Source organism: Apus apus, chromosome 7 (assembly GCF_020740795.1).
Source record: "Apus apus isolate bApuApu2 chromosome 7, bApuApu2.pri.cur, whole genome shotgun sequence".
Lineage (NCBI taxonomy): Eukaryota > Metazoa > Chordata > Aves > Apodiformes > Apodidae > Apus > Apus apus.
This window is the reverse complement of record NC_067288.1, coordinates 25456121-25471330: the sequence shown is the minus strand read 5'-3', so window position 1 is coordinate 25471330 and position 15210 is coordinate 25456121. Positions and strand designations below refer to the sequence as shown.

Here is a 15210-nt window from a genome sequence, read left to right as displayed (position 1 = left end):
TAGACTGATGTTTAAAGTTAAGTAACAACCTTTTAAACTCAGATTTATAAAAGAATCAAGAAGGAAATGTAAAATACATGAAGTACACTAGGGTTTTATTCAGCCTTCATAATTTATACAGAAACTCAGTATGAGATTCCTACAATCAATGCAAACTCATGTTTCAGTTAAGAGCCTGTTTCAATACATACACTTTTTAAAGCAAGCTGTTAACAATATAACCTAAGAAGTGGGCTTTGCACATACTCTAAAGTTCACAAAATAAGAGATCATTAAAATACTCATTTTTGCATTAACCAATATAACACTCACAACGTAACTTTGCAACATGATGCCAACCAATATGCTCTGCTGAGCTACCAAACTGGGCAGCAAACAGAAATAGTAGCTCTGTACTGAAGTATGAACCCCCAAAAGGGTGCAGATCAGATACCTGCTCCTTCCTCTACAAAACACAAGTCTCAGAAGAAAGCTATAGTATCAATTTCTACTGTATTGCAGAAGAACGTGCAATTTCAAAAAGACTGCTAGATAAATGAAAAAAAAAATGAATAGGCAAAGCAGGAACTTCACCCTTACTCAATCTCAATTCATATTAAATGCTCATTTATCTGCATTACAATCCAGATAGGGAATAAAAAGTTACATTGACTGGTTTGCTGGGTAGATTTTAACTGTGTAACTCTTGTGCCTCCTTCACTCTACAAAGAAAACTCAATATTCACCATCTCAATAACACAAATAAGAAGAGGACTTTACACATTGGTTAAGTATTTGGTTACTATCACTTTTCAAGTGCTGCATTTTTAATCTGATCTCCTACAGAAATTAAGATTATGGTATCATATTGTTCACTTAATATTTTTTATGCTCATCTTTTTAAAAAAATACACATTCATTAAAATCAGTGTCTGCACAGTAAAAACAAAACCAAACAACTGTCCTCCAAGGAAAAAGCAAGCTGCTATACGTATTTTTGGCAGCAACCTGCTGGGCAATCAATACCCACACAGCTCTGGAAAAAAACAGAATGATGGTGATATGTGAGAAAGCTGGGGTTACTGCAGAGGGGAAAGGAAGGGAAGAGATACTAAGGGGCAAAAAGGAATTAAATCTACAGAAAACCAAGATTATTTCATACCAGTGATGGTAGAACAATATGCTTATCAATAAAGCACCTCAAAAGACTTGGGTACCTACAATGTCAGATTCAGTTTACACTACAAAACTCATTCAACACATCCTTAATTCAAAACAAAGCACAGTGCTCTCCAGATCTTGTAAGAACTTCCCTGCTGCTTGCAAGATCTTTCACAAACTCTAAGGAATTATGGCTGAAACACAAGTCTTAGCCATCAGAAGTGAATCTGGATTTAGATTCCCACTGTTCCAGCTAGAATGATGGGAGCTCCTTTACTGCTGGACCAGCACACTGCACTGACTCAGCCCAAGAACAAACTAAGCTCTTTTGAGCATCAGCTTAATCAAGCCCAGTTCTCTGTCCTCAGTCTTGCATGGTATCAGGCAACATACTCCCTGGATCTGAGATGGCCTAAAAAGACAAGTATTATCCTTGTTCAACAGTTATTGCAACTAACACACATAGGGATCCAAGATACACATTCTTTCACACCCTGCTTATTTAAGAAATCACTAGCCACCCTTCTGCAATTTACTGAGGCCCCCTTGTCTTTTCCTCTCTACAACACAAGCAGAAAATGTGCTGCCTCTTCTGTTGCAATTTTGTTTAAATTGATATGCAAAGCTCAGAGGGAATACAAATTTAATTCTGCCAGGCATCTTCAGCAGATGACTAGGGCAGAGATTACCTAAATCATCCTCACAGAGATCATCACAGTCTAACTCAGAGATCCTGGATGTGTGGCACACCCATGATCAGAATGAAGTCTGAGCACTACACACAGCAGAGGAATCTAATGAGCAGCAACCAGGCCCCATATCCTACTGCTAATGACACCATTCTTAAACCTTCCTCTTAGAATCCACCAATTAAGGAAAAGAAAAAAAGAGAGAGAGAAAAAAAATAATCAAAGCTGTTGAAGAAGAAAAGGAAACAGATGAGAGAACAGTTTCACTATCCAGGTGAAAAGAAATACAAGAAAAATATAGTAAATAATAACTAAGGAACAAAAAGCCTCAGAGATCTGAAAAAATCCACAATTTTTGTCCTCTAGTATCTCACAAACTTCCAATAATCTGACTGACCACCCAATCAAGCAATACATTTTATGCATATTCACATGACTTGCCAATTCTTCTTGAATTTATAACAACTATATACACTATAAATTTGTAGTTTCAAATAGCTTGGCCTTTAGTTCAGTTATCCTAAATCATTCATCTAGATCACAGTTGGAGTGCAAACAGGTAAGCCAACATGTACACTGAGTTCAAAGCAGAGTTTTGACACTACAAAACTGAATCTGGAATAGAAAAGCTTCTCTAATAGTCAGTGTCATTCACAGATAAAGAAGCTATTATGCGATTTAGAAAGCTCTTTGATCTGCTTCTTACACTGAACATTACCAACTCCTTTTAAATTTATCATAGTGCTTTTTAGAAAAATGTACCAGTGTATGTTGCTCCACTGATAATCTTCTATGAAATTTCTAAAGTATTTCACCCACACCCTGCCACAAATAAAATTTTAAACTTCAAGTGAAATATGAATGTTGTAATCAGAGTGCATGTATAAAGATTGATTTCTATTATTTATAAAAGAAGGCTTCAGTATGGCATGGAAATAAACAAAAACTTTTGTACTACAGGGATTTCTAAAATAGCAAGAATCCAGAAGGCTGATAAGTATTACTAGGGCAGCTGTGGCACTTCTGTAATTGACAGAGCACACGTGAATCTCTGACATAAGTGTGGCCTAATTGCAAATTATCACCTGATAAGACACAGCCTCTGGATTCTTCATACACTGGGCTGAATTTAAGACACATAAACATTCTGCCTTTTTATGCAGGCCCACAACTGTTCTTTGGCAAAACTCAAGTACAAGAAGCCAATAAGTAGGACTCACAATGAAATATTACCAGTAAGAATAGCCATAATGTTCCAACTTTTAACTAGACTAAGGATTGTATCAACATAAGCTAAAGCTCCAAACATTTCCAGCATTCTCTGATCATGCCTAATTCTTCTGCCACTAATAAAAAATAGCTGGGGAACAGTCCTAAAAAAGTTATCAAACTGAAATCTACAATACAGAAGTATTTTCACACACAGATAATCGCAGGGAAAAAAAAACCCAAACAGTTGCAGATTTGTCTCCTGCATTATTTTATATACAAAGCCATACCCTAAACCAGGACTCAGCATCACTGTCTGAAGTATCAGCTAATGCAAGCCTCCACTAGAAAGCTTCCCACCTTTGTTGGTATATTGGAACCAAACCATTAACAGAAACCCAGCAGAAGAATTTTAACAAAAATTATTAACTGGCAATACCATTTCCAACTGTAAAGCCCTACTCAACTTCATTATGCAATCCAGCTCAAACTGTGACATCAAGCTTCTTTTTGGTACTAAAAGGAGGGGGGAAAGTATAGAAAGCAGAAGCAAAATACATATTAGTAGCATGTAACATAATTCTTGACAGGAAAACCTAGCAGAGCATAGCAGAACACTTCTGAACCTTCAATGTATTCCCTTAAACAACTGATACCACAGTCACCACAATGACTCATATTTGTGGCTTCAGTTGCCATCAAAATATCAGAGATAAAAGTAATATTAACATATAGCAAACAAGATATTTATAGATTCTATATACAACATAAAGACAGAATACAGAGGGTACAATCCTTTGCAATTGTTTGCAAATAATTCAATATGAAGGGTAGCAATTGCTAGTCAGGAACGTAAGAGACAAACAAAAAAACCAATGCAAGAGGAAATCCAACACTGAAGTCCGTGTTTTCACTTGCCCAATGTACAGCGGACACTGGGGATAGATTATGTAAAAGATTAAATATATGGACTCTAAAACTTCAAAACATAACACAGGGTCAGTCTGCCACATAATAACATTTCCAAATCACCAAATTTTACACAGAAGCAAGACAAAGTTTCTTTAGGCTCTCTCCTCACTGGCCTTCATAACTACGACAACTATTGCCTTAGTTTATACTTCGACTGAAGATATCACACAAGCTATTCAGAGAGCACCCTAGCTCCACACTTTCTAAAACACAGAAAATCTACAGATTGTGACTTCACACCTGTTTTTCACATATTTTAACACTTTTTTTTTTTTTTTTTATTCTACCAGAATTATGCCTGTGTAAAATTCAACTGACTTGACTTGCCTCTTTAAGTCAAATCTAGACAAAAGAATATGGAAGGAACAATTTCCCCAGTATCGTCACCCACAAGTTCCTGGCCACACACTCTCTTTAACCTATGTTTTAAAATTAATTAGATTTCTCTAGTAACAACTTTTAAAATAGTTGAAGTGACTCTCTGTGGATTTCCTCTACCATTCACCTTCAGCCTGTTCAATGCTGATGTACTAGTTGGAGGGCTGCTATTTCTTAAAAGTAGGTATCAATGTCACACATTTCTACTTATCTCTTCTAGAAATACAACAGTAATACAATGACTGTTGTAATATTCCAGCAATAAACAATACTGGACAGATTCAGAGAAAGAACACATGTAAACTCACCTTAAAAGCATTTTTCCTATTCCACCTGTCTGCTGTGGCAGTCTGAATGGTGGCATTCCTAAATATCCCAAGCTCTGCATGTGCATGATGCAAAAGGGAGAAAACATCATAAAGCACATTCAGGAAATAAACACCTGTCAAAGACACACGCACCAAGTGCAGCATTCCATTAATCCCAATGAAAAGGTCCTGGGATCTGCAATGTCTTGTAATCTTCTCTGGAAAGTAACATTTAAGGGAATGACGTAGTTTAATACCCTAGGTATGACAATCACACTCTTTCCTTCCCACAAACACTCGCCAAGAATTACACTAATTTAAATTTAACAGGGCACCTTAAAATCTACAGATGCTCAAAGTCTAAGAAGAATCTTAACAGCCAAATTAAACTAAATAAATTGTATTATGCTTTAGTGTCAATTAAGTGAAACCCAGCCACCCAAACAGTAAGCAAAGTACTGTATTTCTCTGTAAAAATGGCATAATTTATATCTATAAAATAAAAAATATTATGTATACACAAAATACATTTTAATGTATTATGAGAATAGCTATTTACTTTTATCACACTCTTAAGAATGGTTTTTCAAAGTGTGCTATTTGTTTGATAACTGTATAGTGTATCTGCAGTCACTAGTCAAATCAACTTGTATGAATATGTATCCAGAATTCTAATTTAATAAAAAATACTATGTCAGTGAAGGATCCCTGATATATCTTTTAAAACTTCCCATCCATTTACATTAATTGATGTCATTTCCCCGATGTTGTAAGATGTAGCAAACACTTCAAGCCAACACAGAAGTAAAAGCTCTTTCTGTCACCTAAAGCTCAACACTTTAACTTATTTCCAGCTATTTATTCCCGACTATTTCTTATCAATACAAAAAGCTGTGTAAACTTCTAGTATCATTGTAGGGACACATTTCACAAAATCAACAAGGAGGGAAAACTGAGCATGTTAGTTCACATTTCTGTTCATTTCAAAGTTCAAGTCTCATAAAGAATCACAAATGGAGCTCTAAAAGAGGCCACCTTTCAATTTCTTTAGAGACTTTAATCTCAACCACATTAAAAAAAAATAAACAGTAGCCTCTACATATAATTTACAAAGTAATCTATGAATATACTGGTGTCTTCCAACAACATTCTGGAAAAGATGGCTGATTCATCACCACACAGACTATTACCCTCCACCTGATTTTCTGTCAAGAAACTCACTTTTACTTGAAAGATTCTCAGATTAGTGCATCAGAAAGATTTTTTTTTGATCAACAAAACATGAACAAAAACGCCTTCCCAAAATCTAATTCTTTTTGGCCAACTTTTCTTCAAAAGCAAAACTTCACTCTGATCCTTTGCAAAATAATTTCCAGGTAATTTTTGTATAGACAGCCTGGAAAACAGAAAACTAGCAAGCTATTTCTGCTAAAGTTAGTGGCACAGCTAGTGGACTGGCAACAACAGACATTAAAAGCTTATCATTCTTTGACCACGAGTTTTAATACCCTACCTTTTTTCAGTCTCTACCTTTGTTCCCTGAGACAATCACAGTCAGACTTTATGCCAAACTAAAAAAATCCTGTATTTCATCTCAGTCTTAGCCCCAGGCCTCAGATCTTGAAATATGCCTTTGAAAGTATTTAATCTCCAGCCTAATAACAGACTCAAAACTAACACACAAAAAGAACATGCAACATCAGGACTCAGCACTGCAGTTTTGGGGTGTTCTTCTGCCCTTTTCACATACTTAAGAAGGCACCATAAAGCAATGGGCAATTAGAGAATCAATTACAATGTGTCAGAAGTGATGACTTGTTAGGTGTGGATCAAGGCTTGAATCAGATGGAGATTTTAGGCCCTTATTCAGCTGCCATTTCAGACTCTCCAAAACTCCAAAGAGATTTTTAATTTCGTCTCTCTTGGGTCAAGGAGACTGTTCTTCTCATTTTGTATCCACATGCCATAACTTTATAAAAATAAGTGCACCTCTGGGCTCAGGTAGTAACAAAGGATTTTGATGTTGTTTCCACCACAGAAGGTGTATCTAAAATCTGGATTTGTTCCATGCAATCAAAAATGATCTGCTCATAAAAGTTAATTACAATGTTTTAAAACACTGCCTAGTCAGTAAAATGCTGCCTAAAGAAAAGCTTTTATTCAGGTAGAGCATCTTTTTTATTATTGTTTTACAGGGCCTCTTCCAGTTCTGGATTCAGCCTGGATTGAAATATTGAGGGTAGTGTTATTCAGAAATTCTAATCTGAGACAAAAAAAATTGCCAGAATTTGAGATTCCATATTCAGTCAACTTCTACCATTGGAACTGAATGAAAATACGTGTAAAAAACTCAACCCTCTGAAAAACCTCTGTCACAAAGTAATCAGGAATATTTTGTCTGTAAATAAACAAGACAGTTAACAGGAAAACATAAAGTCTATCCGTTCCCGGCTGCTACTTGTTTCTCAGTCTGATGAAAAACAGTTCTTCAGCCACCCTCCATCATAGGCGCCTATTTAACCGTAACATTTATGAGCAAGTAACTAACCCACCTCTGCAAAAAAGTCTGACATGCCAAGAGTGCCAGTTATTCTTAGAGCGAGACATGACCACAGTTTCACGTAATTAGAGATGTTATAAAACGCATCCCGCCCGCTGGCCCCATCCCCCTCCACCACTACCACCATTGCAGGAGTGACTTGTTACACATCGCGATGAGCAAGTCACATTCCCTGCCCGGGGAGAGAGAGCGGAGATCAGGCCATAAAAAGGGCACGAGATGCGAGGAGGGATCCTCCCCTCCCCGGGCCGGCAGCCGAAGCCGCCCGCAGGCTCCCGTTCGCACGGCGCGGCCCGGGAACAGCCTCGCCTTGCCCCGCTCCGGCACCGGCGGCACACGGGGGGTCCCGAGGGGGGAGCCCCGATGGAAGGCGGCAAGAGCTCTTCCCCCTTCTCCAGCATCGCTGCGAGAAAGGTGCCCCGGCCGGGCCGGGATCACCCAGCCCAGGCACCCGGCAAGCGGCACCCGGGGACGGAGGGGAGTGGCGGGGAGTGCGCTCCCAGGGTCAGGGTCGCCGCCGGGGAGGGCTGAGGGGCGATCGCTGCCTTCCTGCCCCCTCAGCGCCCGGGCGCCTGTCCCCTCGGTGGCGTGCGGGGGGCACAAGGGCGGCGGGGTGAGGGGGCACCCGGAGCCCCTCAGACTCTGGGCCGGGGCAGCAGCGGCGACGCGGCGGCTGAGTGGCCGGAGCCCTCCCCGCCCGCCCGCCCGCGGGGCCTCGTTCCGGGCGGCAGGGGCCTGGGGAGCGGGATACCCCGGCCTCCCGGGCCCGGGGGCGGAGGGCCGGGCGCTGCTTACTCACCTCGGGAGGCAGCAGGCGCCGCCGGGTCTGCATGGCGAGGGGGATCCCCCGGGGCCGCGCTCCGCCGCCGCTCGCTGCCGGGCGGGCCCCGCAGACCCCGCGAGCGCTGGAGAGGCCGGCGCCCGCCCTCGCCGCCCGCCAGCCGGGCTCGCTCGCTGGCTCCGCGGCCGAGGCCGCCGCAGCTACCGGCAGCCAGCGCCCCCTGGCCGGCCCCGGAGGCAGCGCACGGCACTGCGGCACCGCCGGGGAGGCAGTGCGGAGCCTGCCGCACCCTCGCCCCGCGGCGCGGGGGGCCGGGCGGGCCGCGCCGCCGCCCCCGGGCCCGGCCGCCTCACGCCGGGCGTCACGGGCGGAGAGCGGGAGGAGTCACCTGCGCGGGAGGGCGCCCCGCGGAACGAGCCTGCCCGCTCAGCCCCCGCCGCGTCCCGCCGAGCTGGCGGGGCCCCGCAGCCGGGGCCTCCCGCCCCCACGCAGACACATGCGGGGAGGACGGCAGCGGGGGGCGCCGCAAGCCAGCCCGGCGCTGCCCGGCCAGCTGGGCTGCCCTCGGCCGGGAGACGTGCCCCCCAGCCGGCTGCAACCGCACCTCGATGTTGCAGGAGCCGTGCAGGGTTTATTTCGCCATTTCATATCCAGTGCCTTCAGCACCAGAGAGGGGCACCCTGCCCTGTGGGACGGCCACCCTGAGCGGTGCGGGCTTGCACAGGCAGGGAGCCCCCCGCTCACAGACACGCTTACACGTCAGCCAGGCAGGGAAAACAGAAAAAAACAACCAAACAACCAAACCCCCACAGGCGGGTTCCTCACAGAAACAGTCTCAGAGCCGCGATGCCCAGCTGACGGGTAACGCCGAGCCGTAAGCAGCCGCCCCGCGCCTCGCCGAGCCTCTGCCGCTCCGAGGAGGCGGCCTCGGCGGCGCCCGCGCCGGGAGCTGCGCCCCTCCCCGCCCGGCTGCAGGGAACCGGGAACCGGAGGAAATGTCACTTTCCCGCCGGTGGCTCCCGGCGCTGCCGTGCCCGGGGACAGCCGCCCTCTGCTGGGGCCGCGCCTCGGGAGCCCCTCGTCCCGGCTCCCCCAGGAAGGGCTCTCTCCGCGCCGCGGGAAGGGGAAGAGCCGCCATCCCCTCCTCCCTTCAGCGCTCTGGCCTCCTCCCGTGGCGGAGCGTCGTGCCACCCCGGGGCGGGCGGGGAAGGCCCGTGTGGTGCGGCTCGTGCGGCCGCAGCGCCATTCCCGCCTCTCGGGGCCTGGCTCCGGCAGGGCCATCCCTTTCCCGCAGGTTGGGCTTCCCCGTTAACTCCCCGCACGTGGCAGTGAAGCCGCTGGTGAAATGTAGGCCTTCTTGCGCCAAGAGCATCAGCCCACCCGCCTTGAAATGAAAGGGAAGCGCTCAATGTTTATTCATTGGTTCTGGTAGAACTATGTGCTTTTCAAGCAGAAAACACAAGATACTCAATCAACTGAATCATCAATCCATGGACAAAGAGCTAAGGAGATAAAATATGTTGATCAATCACAGCATGTTAATGGAGATAGGATTTATTTTCTCCCATAAAGTGTTCTGGTATAACCCCAACTTGTTACCTCTTCAGCACTTAGTGGTGTCATGCTTGTAAAGCTCAGATGAGGATTTCAGTTCAGTTCAATACACAATTACTGTCCTCAAAACAATTTTCATGCAACACCTCAGACTGCTAAACACACAATATGCCTGATAAACAAAAAGGAAAGAAATTAAGGGGTAAACAATGTAATACTTTGTACCCTCTGGCCAAAGGCACCCAAGCCATAGGTTTGCCACCTAGGACTGTCTCACAAAGGTCTATCACTACCATAACTTTGTTCTACTTTAATCCCTCTGCATACAGCTATGCATTGGAATGATTTCTCACCAAATGCTGGGAGTGTTTACCAGAAGGATATCATAACTGGCTGTTTTTCAAGAAGGCCTACTCATAACACCATGCAAATAAAGGAGTCAGGAGCAATGGGAAACATTTATATTAGGGAAGGTGAAGGGATGTGGTCTCATGCTCTGTGCCTTCTGATATCTGTATGTATCTTGGATACCGCATGACTTGTTCCCAATTAAGATGTATCTAGAAGAGCAGGAACTCAACAAAACTCAGGTTGCTGCTCTGAGCAGTTGTGGTGCCAGACACCTGAGCTTCAAGCAGGGAGATTGCCCATCCTGTGTTCTCAGTGTGCTCCCTCTGCTGTTGTCCAAACAGGAGACATATGGGTATGGAGAGTGAGAAACACCCTATACAAACCGAATCCGTAATTTTGATCCCAAGTCGAATCCGTAATTTTGATCCCAAGTCCCAGCAAGGCTGCGAGATGTAGGCCATGAATTTCTACTTTGCACATTCAGTACAAGTGTCAGAGTTACAAATTCTCCTAAAAGTATCTTCAAGTCTTCCATGTACATCAGCCTCAGATCAGCCAGCCTTCACAGCATCATGATAAGAAATTATGCCTAATAGTACCATGGACATTTGCTATGCAGTTTCTCTCTTTTTTTCCCAAATCTTCTACCATCTTTGCTCAGCTATTTATGAGAAGGTACCAAGGAAGAGGAATGAAGTAGAGCATAAAGAAGAGGAGAGTCCAGCTTGCAAGAGGCAGGGAACTGGAAAATGGATGAGAAGACCACAGTGAGAAAGGTGAGGGGAAGCTGTGAGGTGGTCTAGTTAAAGGGAGAGCAGAGGGGTATAGGGTCAATAAAAGATGCAGGTCTGTAGCAATGTATGCACACCAGGAGCTAGAAGTTACAGGCAATTGATACAGGATTCAAAACAGTGCAAGAGTCATCTATGAACAACAGAGTGAAGGACAAGTAAGAGGATTTTTTAACTACTTGCTGAATCTTGCATAAACTAGGGGGAAATGGAGGACTTTGTTCTGTTACTAGATGGGAATAATAGAACAGTTGTATGAATGTAGGAAAGGCAGAAGAGCTCAATAACTATTTCTGGTCTGTATTTGGGGAAGAGCCAGATAATATACTAATATCATATGATGATGATGATGACGAAATACATTCCATTACAACAGGCACTGAGGAGGATATTAAACAGAAGCTAATAAAGCTTGGCATCAGCAGCTCTAGGTAACTTGCATCCAAAAGTTTTAAAAGCACTGGAACAGAGTATCTTTAGACCATTAATGTTGATTTTCAATACATCTTGGAACACTGTTAAAGTTCCAGAGGACTGGATGAAATATTGTACCAGTATTTTTAAAGGGTAAACAATGTGACCAGGGTAATTATGACCTGCCAGCCTGAGAGGAATTCTGGTTAACGTAATGGGACTTTATCTACATTAGCTGATTAAAAAATAATTAAAGGATGGAAACAAAACAAATGCAAATTAATGTGGAATATAAATCTTGCCAAAATAATTTGATTTTTTTAATGCATTACAAGTTTGGTTGATCAAGGTAAGGAGGTCTGAAAAATATTTGTTTTAGTAATTTGCAGCATTTTAATTAAGAAGCCTGAATGATACAGACTCATCACAACATGTATGAAATTGCTCAGACTCTGACTAGGTGACAGTTACAAAGTGGGGAAATAAGAATTCATCAAAAAAGAATGTGTTTCTGGGTCCTATAGCAATTAGTTCTACACTATATTGTAATTATATTAATGGCTCTAGTGAAAGCATAAAATCATCACAAAGTTTGCAAATGATGTAAGCAATAGGGAGTGATAAATAACAGGCAATGTTGTAAAAAGTATCTGAGACAGCTTAATATCAAATAATATGTACAGCTGAATGTAAAAACATGCACCAAAGGATAAAGACCTTGATTACAGGATGGGAGAAGGTGGGCTGTAACAAGCTCATCCTCAAAAACCTTAAGACTATAATCAGAAGACAATGAGCAAGTGGTGTGGTGCTGTGGCCAACAGGCTAATGCAATCCTTGGTTTTATTAACAGGAGAATACAGAAAGATGTCTTCATTTGTTTTTTTGGTACTAGTCCAGCTGCTCCTGAAGTCTGGTATCCAAATTCCTTAATTCCTTATTGGAAGCTGAAAAAGAGGTGCTTCAGAGAAGACCAGGAAGATGGATTTAGATGGAAAGTGAAAATGTTCAAACTATTTCAGCGTCAAAAAAAGAAGGTAAAGGGGTGACTCGATCACAGGGTTTCCAAAATTCAGTGACCATATGCTAAAGGCAAACATATTCAGCTTCCCAGTGAGGTCTTACATGAGTGAAGGTAAATCAACTGCTGAGACACTTCAGGAGCGCAGCACGGGAAATGTCAAAATAAAAAGTAGGTGTTTGTAAAACTACATTTTAAGACCAACAGGAGTTTAGTTCCGTACCTCTGTCACCCATGAGACACAACTACCTGATCACAGCTGTGGATTCTGGTTACTAGTCTATGCAGAAGTTGAGCACTGAAGTAACAACCTGTCATCCCTTTCAGCGTCATCTGACACAGATCATGTGTTCTGGAGCACATGATGGGAGCAGCCCTGCGGAGGGTGATGTGTACAGGGGTTGAAGGCATGGGTGGACTTGTTCTCGGAAAGCAAATCCTTTGAAGCATGCTGCGTGCTAAGAGAACATTTCTCACTCAGGAAGTCTGAGACATATGTTGCTGGGAGCTGGGATGTTACTCCTGACAGCAGTGTCTCGGGTCCATACCAAAGCTGACCCACCACCCCTGATCTCTGAACAGTGGAGTGGGAGTTCTAGTGGGAGCAGAGAGTAAATGCTTGATGATAAATAGGCCTAGGTGCAGGAAGGGACAAGAACCATGGGAGACAAGAATGGGAACACTTGAAGGTTGTATGTGAGGCTCTGGACCTCTCCAGAATCTGGCATGGATGGAAAATCTCAGGAGTCTGCTACTCTGATCTGGTATCATCAAACAATTAGGAAACTTCACAGAAAAATGTTCATTACTTTCCCAATGTGTTTCCTGATACAAATAGCCGGTCTTCTACTGATTTGCAAGATCTCAAGTAGAAGAGGCCTGTGCTGTGAACCTAAGCATCCAAACCTCTTGGGTGACCAAAGCTTTTATTCATCATTCCATGAAATAAAATGTCCTTTTTTTTTTTCCACGCAGTTGCCAGCAACTGCTCGCATACCACACTCTGACAGAAACAATACTCTAAACGTTCATTATGACCACCACTGCTGGTAGACTGCTTACTGATCATTTAACCAGATCCTGCTGGAAAAAACCCCAACCTCGCTGATGACACCAAGGGATCTGCAGTGGAGGTTACAATGTCCTGATTTTGCCCTCTAGTGGCTGAGTGACTAACCCAGCTCCTGTGGCGTCTGTCATAATATATCCTCATTACCTCATCAATCTCAGATCTTTGATTTTTCTAAATGTTGTGCAGGCTTCATCCATTATGTACCACCAGAACAATCTGAATCAATAAAAAGCCTTGGCTAAACATCCTCAGAATCCTATATTAAGGTTAATTCAGTATTAGTGAGTCATACAATAAAGCCACTAATACATGGGCACTTAATTAATCTACGATGCATTTTTCTACCAGATATGACTTAATCTCTAGAAAAGAAGAAGACCTGCCAGGTCACCATCATGTTTTGTGGGTCAATTTAAAATCATTCCATGCTGAATACCCCTTCTTATTTTGCCTAGTTTAAATTGTAAACATGCCATGTATTATTAAGAGTATAAAAAGGATGGTGTTCTAATCCTTTCCAACAGTAAACTCACTTAGGTTATGCATATAAAGGGGACATAACTTCTTTATTATCTATGCTGGATACATCTTGAAACATCCATCACTTTTCTCTCCATATTCCAGACACTGGCCTGGAGGCTCTAAAAGATCTTTGTACCTGTGTTAAACTTCTGTGTAAGCATGACCAAGGACTTTGGACTTTAACTACATCTTGAATTTTTTCTTTTTCTCTCCCTCTGGCACCATATTAGCTTATTAACCCAAGCTTCATAAGGCAACAACACTTAAATCAGTTAAATTGTTCATCTTTCTCTTCCCCTCCCTTGTCCCGTATCTTTAGGATCTCTTGGCCGATTTCGGCTACGGCTGAAAAAGAGACAAGTCTCAAGAGGAATTAAGTTCTTACAAGTTTTGTGGCAATCCACAGCCAGACACAGAGGGAAGGAGCCAAAGGAAGTCCAACTCAGCTGGCACATACTCGGTGTGGCAGGAGCAGGGCTGCTCGTCAGTGTGTGCCCCAGCTGCTGGGGCCATGTGCTCACACCACCGCGTCGCTCCCAGCACGGGCTGTCCCATTCTCCTTGCAGAGAATGTGGAGGAAGCTGAGGTCCTTGTGGTAGGAGGGTCATCGTGGACATGGCAGGGCTAGAGTTACTGCAAGGAAGAGATCAAAGGGTGAATACACAAATCCATGTGCAAACAAGGGCTATTTTTCCAATGTTACAAGACAACTTTTCAGAGGTTGTTATTTGGACTCGGTCTTTGAGGCTGGGATGTGATACTTGGGTAATTTGAAAGCCTCTACTAAGCAAGAAGTCAAATTACAGGATATTCAGTAGTTCCTGTTAACAATAAACATTTGGATCATTTAGTTCTTCTTGTTTATTTTGCTGTTCATCTGTATTTGGAAGACCTGAAAATGCTTAAGTACCTTGCTGATTATATTCCTGGTCTGGCCAGAAGCTGGGAAGGCTGTTAGTGAATACCTATGGGGTTTGGGTGTTTGTGAGGGTGTTCCAAACAAACATGTCTGCTCAGTAACAAAAAAAACTCAACCCAGGATTTGGAATCGGGACAAACAGGTTCTTGTTCAGCTGACTTGCTGAGTGACATTTAACCCATCTGGTCCTCTCTCCTTGCATGCACTCAAGAAGTAGTTACATTTACAGCATGAGTAAGTATTGCATAAGACCTTATGAAGAGTCTGTGAAACCATTTTGAGTCTCCCATGAAGACTGCTATTATGATGATTACATGAAAAACTATAATTTGGAAGATAAAAAATCATCATCTTAATATATGCTTTCTGGTTCACTGAAACAGAAGACCTCTGAGATCCAAAAATGAACAGGAGTTTGAAAGAGTAGCTCCATCTAGAGAACATCATCTTTCTAAAATGCTGAGAAAAATGCATTTCCTTTTGAAGACCTAAAAGTACTTTAAAAATAGTTGAAATGTTAGTGCCCCTG

The 15210-nt window shown here is 43.1% G+C and overlaps 1 protein-coding gene across 5 annotated transcripts in view; it reads right to left on the bottom strand.

Moving 5' to 3' along the window:
• The window catches only part of ZFYVE9 (zinc finger FYVE-type containing 9), a 60601-nt gene extending 52369 nt beyond the window's left edge, over nucleotides 1-8232 (bottom strand). For 3 of the 5 annotated variants that reach the window (XM_051625775.1, XM_051625780.1, XM_051625778.1), the window contains exon 1: nucleotides 8056-8229. The gene's annotated coding sequence lies outside the window, so the exon portion shown is untranslated. Of the gene's footprint in view, nucleotides 1-4696; nucleotides 4751-8055 lie in introns of those variants that run through there. The other 2 variants (XM_051625779.1, XM_051625776.1) reach the window with 2 other exon arrangements.
• Between the last annotated feature and the right edge of the window lie 6978 nt (nucleotides 8233-15210).